Raw genomic sequence first — 9,292 nt, forward strand, 5'->3', positions numbered from 1 at the left:
GTTACAGTTCAAAACGGAACACGTCTGGGTCTCGAGTCATGATGAGGAGGACGTTACCGGCCATGCAACCCCACCCCTTCACCCTTATTTATCAGCGAGCTATTTCAATATCAGACTTTACATTAAAAAAGGCCACAGGTCATTGCTAGTTCCTGGTTACAGCCCCCCCCCCCAACTGCCGTATGCACTGCACTCATTACTTGACCACAAAAGAAAGAGAGAACAACGATATCATACAGTTCTAGACAGCTCAAATTGGTAGCCAGATCCCTACTATGGGATGTCATTATATCCCCGATGATGTCATAAATCACTGATGTTCTGGATGGTTCAGCCTGGTGATGAGGTCACTACTATAGTGATAAGTACAGAAAAGGCACATCCAGTGAGGGGTTAAAACCAGGTGCAGGACCGAAGTGCAAGTAAGTAATAAAACATAGAGTCCGCACACTGGCAGCTGCTCCCAAATATTTAATCGAGACCACAAAAAGTGTGACGTTTCGGGCAAAGCCCTTCCTCAGACCACTATTATAGTGATGTCATACAGTATATCTATCCCCGATGATGTCATAAATATATCACTGACTGCAAAAGGTTGCATTCGTAAACATTGGTCGTTTTAACCCGCTTGAAAATCGATTTGAATCCAATGTTGTTGTTTTCCTTGTATTGTGAGGGTAGGGTAGCCTGATATTTATTCTATTTATCCACTCTATCCCCCCTCCTTCTCCAGTTACTTCCAGTTACTACATCCTATCTCCTCAGACTGTGCTCTACCACTCACTTTCCCGTGCCATCCTATCTCCTCAGACTGTACTCTACCACTCACTTTCCCGTGCCATCCTATCTCCTCAGACTGTACTCTACCACTCACTTTCTTATCGCAAGATGATTCAAGTTTCCCATTTCTGACCCATGTTTTGTCTTGCTCATCAACCCCAAAACTAAAACTCAGATGTGAAATTCTCCCCTGAAATGCTCAGTGATGCCGGACACGGCTGTCTTGACCTACCACTACTGTCAAAGAGCAGTGACTTCTTCCAAGTCCCTGCTCTGGGCTCGGCAATCACCAAACACAGGAGCCTGCAGGGAGGCACGGAGCTGCCACTTGTTGTGCATGACCTTCCTCTGGCGGGGCTTAATTGAAGACTTGAAAGAGATAACGGGTTGAGAGGGGAGAGAAGGACAAGGATGAATGGCAGGAGGATACTACCCCTGTTTCTTCCATCAGCCTCTTTGCCCCCCCACCCCCACCCCTCATTCGAGGAAGGCAGCAGGTAGCCATGGTAACAAGGAACAAGATAGAGCAAAAAGAAGGGCAGAGCAAGAAAAGCATAAAAGAGAGATGTACGTCCGGATAGATTCCCTGACTACCGACACGACACGAGGGTCGCAGGTCCGATCCCCCGTGTTACCCACCGGCTTTGTGGGGCATCCATACACGCACAATTGGCCATGTCTGCAGGGGGGAAGCTGGATTAAGGGTTCTGGTCGCTGCATTAGTGCCTCCTCTGGTTGGTCGGGGTACCTGTTTGAGGGGGGAGGGGAACTGGGGGGAATAGCATGATCCTCCCACGGGCTCCGTCCTGCCTGTGAAACTCCTCGCTGTCAGGTGCACATGTATCGGAGGAAGCATGCGCTAGTCTACAACTGGGCAGATCGGCAGAGGGGGTGGAGCAACGACCTGGACAGCAGGGAGAGTTGGTACAATTGGGGAGAAAATGGGAGAAAAAAGGCATAAAAGAGAAGAGCGTGCTAGTAGGCGATGGGCCCAGCCGGCGTATCTGCTTTAGTTATTAAAAGCAATGATCCTCATCGAGGGAGAACCCAGCCCTCTAAAGTTGCGAATATTATTTTCATCTTAATCAGATTCCGTTTGTTGCCACTCGCAAATTGTGCGAGCCTTTCCAAAACCAGAGTTTAAAGTACGTTACATTTGCAGGCAAATGCTGCGACCTACTGGCCGGTAGAACCAATAGCACACCAAGATACTGTTGGAGGGACGTCATTGACCTATCAGAGTTCGTTACGTTATCATACGGCTCTACTCTTCCTCCCCGAGACGAGTTGGACACAACAAACAAAACAACATGATATATAGCAGCAGCTGCATCACTATACATTTGAGCGTAAGTATTAATGGTTTGCAACTTGTTTGTGTTGTACAGCATTTTGTTCAAACATATGGTGACGTTGAATCAGTGTTAGCTTTAGCGCTAGTTAGCTAGCACACGCTAGAATGGGCCTGCATAGCCATTTCTAACTAGCTAGTTTTTCTCGAATTGATATAACGTTAGCATGGAACCATCTCGTTTTGACAGTGGGGAGATGATGTTAGCTTTTAGGTTGATACTAAACCTTCAGATCTTTACTACCTAACATCAGAAAAGCTAGTCACAATGCAGGCTGCAAACTCACCGTTAGCGTTAGGTGACAGCAAACTTTTCATACCAAAATAGGAGGATTTCTGAGTCGTTTGATTTCTGCCCTGGTATCTGTCACCTTTTTCACTCTCCATGACTTTGCATCCCTGAATATGAAGTCAGTTAGATTTATGGATCACTGCACCAAAACTTCTGATATGCATACATGAACCACCATCATTCAGTCAGTCAGTCAATTAATCAACAACTGTATTAATCCAACTCGTTTTGAATAGTTTGTTGATGTAACAAATAGTAACATAAAAAGCAGATACACCAAATAGCTCAAATGTGAAAGAGAATCTATAAATGTTGATAAATGAAGATGGCTGTGAACCCAAAATAAAAAATAATTACAATATTGTGACCCAGAGTTTAACTAAACTTCTGTGGGCACTGGACAGGGCTCTGCTAAGCACTGCAGTGTATGAGATTAAAAAGTGACTTCTTCTGTTTTCTTTGCAGGTATATTTCCACCAATTCCAATGGATCTGTGTCCTGTCAGAACCCTCAACTGCAGTGTCCTGCAATACAGAACCATCTAGGTCACACATGGGCCGGACCCGGCCCCTGGACCATCTCAATCCGGCACCCAACGTCCTCAAAGGAAAAAAACAATGCACAAAAAGTCAATAAAAGACAGCATCACGTTAATAAATCTAATCCGCTACAGCCATTTGATTTGTATCACTATGATATCAGGAGATTAACAGGAGAAATTACCAATCACAGCGGGAGAGAGGGTTACAAATAGAGAGACCCCCATGAAAATCAGGAGTGTTGGCAGTTATCAGTCCAATGTGTTGCACTTCGCTTACTTTATATTATGTAAGTTAGTATGGCCCACTGGAAAAAAAATGTCCCACCCCTGATCTAGGTTGATAGACTTTCAGATATCAAGTATCTTGGTCAACAGGCTGGCATAAGTAATGTCTCTTATAATGATCATTAAAACTGATTTGGTGACACAAAGTATTTAACACTGTTTCATTATTTGCATCATCAAACATAGCTATCAAGAGGTTTTGAGGTGTCTTCAGTGACCAGCTTACTGTACCAGGTCACTCTTACCAGAAGTGACTACGCTGTTGTCTGTTAGCCAAATATATTTCCAGGCTGTTAGATTATAGATTATCTGACATCAGCCATCTTGATAGATATTCCAGTCATTGTTTTAATTTTGCAGAGTTGTTGGCTGATTTGTTCTCTCTTTAGTTGAGATGTTTTGCATGAACTGTAATACCATCTGATATTTTCAGTGTTCCTGCAAAAAAAATCATCCACAATTCATTTAAACAGATGGACATTTGCTGGTCTCAGTTCATTTATTTTCACGGCTCAAACCTTCAGATTTGTTGAAATACTTGATCTATAGAAGTTAAAATAAAAAGACTGCATAGGAGTTATGAGTGTGCAATCTGTTTCTTTTATTTACAACTTAGAACACACTACAAAACATGAAAAGCCACTTTTGCCTGCTCCTTGGTTGACCGTGCAGATGTATAAACATGACAATTAAGCAAAGAAGTGATTTTATATTTAAACTGAGGTTCTAATTACATTTGAAGACCCAGACAGTAGTCTACATCATGATAGCAGAAACGGGCAGCTACAGATGCACTCATTTGGCTTCCATCAGGTCATCCTGTCATTGAAGGTTGGAGGCAGTAGATTCTTGCAGACAACAGTGAGCCATGTCAGCCTGGTTTTGCAGCATGTCAGATTTTCAAACCTGTCCAACAAATCAATATAAAATATCAAACAATGTTGCTGCCTGTCCAAAAATCTATAAGTAAGTCACATTGGTTAATTTTAAGTAATTTTAATTAAAATGTTTGTGTTATTAATACAAATGTAACGTTACTCTAGATTAGAGACTAGTGAGCAGATTACTAAAATATACTGTAGTTGAGGTAATAGCCACATTTTTTAAATGAGGTTGATAGTTTACCCAACTAATTTACCAACCATTACACCCCTGCCTGTAACGTTAGTTAAATATGCTGGCTGCTGTTTATTATGTTGGTATTTCTAATATAGTTAATCACAATAGCTAGCGTTTTAGTCCAAGTGACAGACCAAGGGAAGCATAGCCTACAGACTGATCAGTTAGTGCTCATAAACTACTAGCGTTGTACTGCATTGACTAGCTCACAAAAGTTGCTAATGAAATAAACAGACTTTGAAAGGGGTAACGTTAGTTGTAAGGGCAAATTTACCAAAGAACTTACCATAAATTAGTATTTTATCTGGCGTGGCGTGCCCCACTTCCAAGCCACCAGAAGCTGCCGAACCTTCACAACTGACGTCACGTCTTAACACCGAATTGCTGGCTAAGTTAATATTATATAAATTAATACAAATCATAGTAAAGTGCCACTGAAAATCATTCCAAAAAGTTAACAGCGTGTGATGTTGTGGTGTTTGGATTTGACAGTAACCAGGAACTACAAGAGCAACGTGAACCACGTGATACTTTTCCAAGCCCGCTATTGGATGATAAGTACAAATACGTCATGTATGGGGGACCCTAAACATAGCTGTCTGCTCTCTTTACCGGAGAAAATGCAAGTTGACAGAGTTAGCGATCACAAAATATGGCAAGAAAGAACGGGTGGCAACAAATTTATTTTCATTTGTTGAGACATGTCTCAGTTGTTAATAAAGGACTGGGTTTTCCCTCGGTAGGGATCGTTTAAGTGCACGAAATCTCCGCTGGGCCCGCCGCCTATAGAGGAGGGAAGGCAGAGGGAGAGAAAGTGCATTCGAGACAGGGACTGTGAAAAAAGGGAGAGATGGACGATAGAGAGACAGAGAGAAGGAGAGGTAGAGAGACAGGTCGTGTCCTGCGAGGTCTGACACCGAGCTGAGCGCGGGGGTCCTTCCTGTCGAGCGGAGACGTGCTTCCTGCCGAGCGGAGACGTGCTTCCTGTCGAGCGGAGACGTGCGCCCCGCGAGGACACTGACATTTTGTAGGCATCACATCTCCAGGGAAGCTATTTCACAGACGGCGTACGTACTGCTGCAAGAGCTGCCATTTAGCACATTTGGCCCACCAGGATCATGTGACTTCAGAGCTGTTTCCCGTCTTCACTGCTCTGCTTTCTTTCTTTCTTTCTTTCTTTCCAGTGTTCGATCTGTGTGAGCTCATCACCACAGTATCTCCTTGTTTTGATATTTGAGATAGGTCAGTTCACTCTCTCTCCTCTCTCTCTCTCTCTGCTTGCTCAAAGCCTTACAAACTCGCTTATATATAGCCCAGACCCAGGGGCATCTTTCTCATCTCACACACATCCACTGGGTTTCTATAGGCTAGTTCTTTCCTAAGAAGGAGACAGTTGTAATAATACCAAGCATTCAGTCTGTCTGCCTGGCCGTCTCAGTGGGATCGTTGTCTCGTAACGTTTTCCCCCATATAGACACAACCTTGTGAGGTACAATCTGCTAGCAAGCCTACAAAACACACGCGCACACACACACACACACACACACACACACACACACACACACACACACACACACACACACACACACACACACACACACACACACACACACACACACACACACACACACACACACACACACACACACACACACACACACACACACACACACACACACACACACACACACACACACACACACACACACACACACACTGGCAGCCGCCAGCACAACTACTACAATGTACTCTGCCTGGAGAGAGGGATGTGCTCCAAACCAGGCAGTGGATTGCTTAACTGGCATTTCCTTTGATAGGTACCCTGAGGTGTGAAAAGCAAACTTGCAATCCTAAAGTTGCTGGTTCAAGTCCACAGGTCTACTGGCAAGGCACATTTGAAGTGGGGCTTGACTTTGGTGAGTTGCTAGCATTGCTCTTTGCCAAGAAGAACAGCTGATGCACCTGAGAAAACTGCTTTACATTGACATTAGGCAAGCGTTTAGTTGACCCCCTGAGCCAGAGCAACTTACAAGCGAGTCGTCCCCCATGAATGATGCAAGCACCTCTGGGACCAATCAATGAGAAGATGCACCAGTTTCGTCAAAATCACACTGGTGGCGTAGCAGTTAAAACCTTTCAAATATCATGAATACCATCATTGCCTCTTTTTTCTTATTCTTTTTTTAAGGCAGAACACAGTTTTGTCAAAATTGGACTAAGACCAGTGATGCTGATTTTCCAATTTGAGTTTAAAAGTTTGCCCTTTAGTGACCCCATCAGGACCGCATCAGGCAAATACATGTCATTTTCAAACACTGGAACAGTGTGAACATACATCATCGCCCCAAGTTTCTTCAGAACCGGTGGTGTCTGAGATATCACGCTGGATGACACGCCATTATAGGAGTGTGTGTGTGTGTGTGTGTGTGTGTGTGTGTGTTTCTATTTCTGTAAGGACCTCCTACCTGCTCCAGTGGGAACGGTTAGGGTGTTGAATGGCTCCTGTGTGGACACAGTATGGATGCATCTTCGTCTCTCCCTCCCCCAGAACACCCCCCAGGCTCTTGCAGCAAATAATGATTTGGGTCTCAGTCAACATAGTCTCGTTAAATAAGAGAATAAAAAGAGTTCAGTATCACAGCTATTTGGGGGGGAAAATGCTGTGTGGTCTGAGACTGGTAAAGTATCTAATTTATGTTGCTTATGAGAAAATACCAATTCAAGACTACTGCTCCAAAACGCAATTCGAAAACAAAATTCACAACCTGAACTTTACCATTCGTTATTTCTATCCAGTCTGTGTTGGCCAAGCAAGGACCCAACTGTCTTTCAAAAGGCACACACAGGATTTGTTTTAAGTTTGTATTTGACAGTAGGTGACTCTTTTCAAACGGTGGATATCTCATTTTAGACAAAATATTCTTCTTGTCATCCAGTCATCTAGTGTACATACTGTATAGCATATTACTCAAATGTCACAAAAACTCAAACAACTAAAGTCCATATTTTCCGGTGGGAGGAAAACATAAAGCAAGGAAATCAATCGCCTCACTCATCCGCCAATGTATTCAGCAAGTGGCAATCATCCCCAAATGACTTGGCTGTAATTAACATAATTACTCAAAATGTTGTGTGACTGTCAGTCTTGTGTTTGCTTCCAAACATGGTGTGTTGAAGTGCTGAAACAAAATAGGACTATTATCCCACGCTTTGTCTCATCCAGATTGGGAACAGGTTCAAACATCTGTCGGCGCCTGACACACCTAGTTTACACTGTCGCAGACTCTGACATGACAATAAAAAAATGTGCTTGCCAAGCATTCTGAGAATGTCCAAATGATAGATTATGAGGAGACACACACCCCATCTCTCTGATGCTTCTGCCAATTGTCAGAGATGATTAAATGTGTTGATGTGCTGTTTGTTACCTTACTTCAGGGAAGATAAACTGACTTCTACTCTAATTATTGGTACTTTTACAATACCCCAATTGAATGTTTATGTATTATGCTTTAGATATTTTATGTCTTTATCCTGCCATAGCAATCGCTGGATACTTAAAATAAATAGAGACATTTTGAAATAAACAAAAAAATACTGCGCAATCAGTTTTTTCTTATTTTATACTGCATTCGTCTTCCTTTTTTGGCATTTCGGCTCCCATGTCTTCCTCAGCACATACCTGCCAACAGACTGTGAAAAAGACAGGCTTTCTGGGGTATCGGAAAATGCAGGTCCATAAAAACTCAGTCAGTGTTGTGATCTAGTTCTGTCGATTTATGCTGCATTGTCAAAAAATGCTTGCGGAATATCAAAGAAATTGCTACCTTATCTGTAAAGCAGACACTCATGGGGACCCATATAATAGAATCCATTTTAATTCAGATATTGGTGAGATGTCAAGGGACCCCTCCCTTCCCTCGACTAAATTTAGCCTAACTTTGGAGCGTTATTAGCCCTCTTCCTGACAGGATAGCATAGCATGACATGGTTGGTACCAATGGATGCCTTAGTTCTGATTTAATTTGATAGCAGAAACTTCACTGGCTTTAAACCTGAGCCCGCTTCAGCCATTTGATTTGTATCACTTTGAAATCGGAGATTAACGGGAGAAATGACCAATCCGGAGCACAGTGAGAGAAAGGGTTAAAAATAGGGAGACCACTGCAAAAAAAATAGTGTTGGCCTCAGTGTGGTAAATACAACCTAGCAAGAACCTCTGCCCATAGTCCAACACGACACAAAATAATCACTGTTCCTGTTCCGAGGTAGTTTAAAAGTTTGGAAAGAAAGAAAACTGAGAAAACTCAGAGTATTACGCTTCATACAGGGTGAAGCATGCAGGCTTTAACAAGCTCTTGTCTCTCCGATCAGAGGGCACCAGATTTCAGGTGAACTCTCGTTAGGGGAGCTGTCATTACCCGCTGGCGAGCAAGTCCACCCTTGCATCGGATCCTCGCCTGAGGTTTGACTCTAATCTAAGCTGCATCTTTGACTGCCAGGATCAACTGTACTAACTCCTCTCTGCCTGATGGCGGACCTTTGTGTTCGTTTCACTTCAACAAACTTACCTCCAAATGCCGTTGTTTTGATCAACATGTGGTGGTGAATTGATGATATTCCACATCTCTGTGGAAAGCAGATGGGAGGCTGAAAGTGACAGTCGAGGTGCGGTGGAATGAAGAGGAATGAGAAAATCTAAAGGACAAGGACAACGATGCTTTGACGATGCACCTGCTTCATTTTCTCTACACAGTCAAACATATTTTTTTTTCTCTCTACCAAAATGTGCAGATTGGCCCCTGTGTCCTTCACAGATTCTGAAAGAAGTTTGTTGTCCTTGACAGTTTCTTCTGGAAGAAGTTTGTTAGGAGGCTTTTCTTAAGAGGGGCGGTGGTATAGCCAACAGGCTTGTGACCTGAGG

This window comes from Poromitra crassiceps (genome assembly GCF_964638095.1).
Source record: "Poromitra crassiceps genome assembly, chromosome: 12".
NCBI classification, from domain to species: domain Eukaryota; kingdom Metazoa; phylum Chordata; class Actinopteri; order Beryciformes; family Melamphaidae; genus Poromitra; species Poromitra crassiceps.